This window comes from Octopus bimaculoides, chromosome 2 (assembly GCF_001194135.2).
Source record: "Octopus bimaculoides isolate UCB-OBI-ISO-001 chromosome 2, ASM119413v2, whole genome shotgun sequence".
Taxonomy (NCBI): Eukaryota; Metazoa; Mollusca; class Cephalopoda; order Octopoda; family Octopodidae; genus Octopus; species Octopus bimaculoides.
The window spans coordinates 40,922,089-40,923,064 of record NC_068982.1 but is presented as its reverse complement, the minus strand read 5'-3'; the positions used below and the strand labels follow the sequence as shown (position 1 = coordinate 40,923,064).

The 976-nt window shown below is 37.9% G+C and overlaps 1 protein-coding gene across 1 annotated transcript in view; it reads right to left on the bottom strand.

The window, feature by feature from the left end:
* LOC106884224 (GTPase-activating Rap/Ran-GAP domain-like protein 3) overlaps nucleotides 1-976 on the bottom strand; it is a 1,434,052-nt gene that overhangs the window by 88,009 nt on the left and 1,345,067 nt on the right. The gene's annotated exons all lie outside the window — the stretch shown is intronic.

Below are 976 nucleotides of genomic sequence, written 5' to 3'. Positions count from 1 at the left end.
TCTATTATGTGCGTAAGTGCATCCATAGATTTCTAATGAAGTAATAGGCAGTGAAGAGAAGCCGTCATCAGAAAACTTTTAACTACCTCTATTCCTTTCTCCTCCTCTCTCTACCTCTTCTTCTCTCTACCTCTTCCTCTCTCTACCTCTTCCTCTCTCGCTCTCTCAAACGCATACGCGTGCAAGTACACAATCATTCAGTAAAATATAACTCATGTTCGTCAATGTTTTGTAAATATACCACGATTTTCACTAGGGTGTTAGGGTTAGGGTTAGGATTAGTGTTACGGTTACGGTTTTAGGGTTAGCATTAGGGTTTAGGGTTAATGTTAGGGTTAGTGTTAGGTTTAGGATTAGGGTTGGGTAATCGTGCGGGTGTTAATCTGAAAAATTACAGATATGTGAAAAGTACCAACCCTGCCATCTATTATAAATTTTGTTGTTCTGTTTAATATATACATAGATTATGCTTCTAAAGAAGAGTTTGCTGGGGAAAGAAAGCAACTGGTTTAAAATGACAGCAACAAACTGCAGCAATTCACCACATTCCAGAAGCTACTTTGAACATAATGCAAAATGGTGCATCAACATTTTCTGCCCAATCTGATAGAATTCTGGCAAAACTGCGTACCAACACATCGCCAGCAATTGCTTCATCAGAAATTGCTGTCCTAGCTCCTGCGAAAAGGGATTACCCTGCTATGAATAATCAGGACAGCGCAAAAAGTTGTTTTGCACAAGCATTTCTATAGCCAATTAGACGGATGAAATTTACGTACGCTTAATAATGTTACGAAAAACAGCCTTCAGACTTACCCTATTAATTTCATTGTCTTTTGAATTATGAACATATTTACATCATAAGGGTTTTTTCGTTGTAAGGCTTTCTTTTTTAGTTGATTTTCACCTAGTAAGACTTATCATAGATGGCGTAATAAGTCACACCCGGACAAGGTCGGGTTATACTGCTAGTATA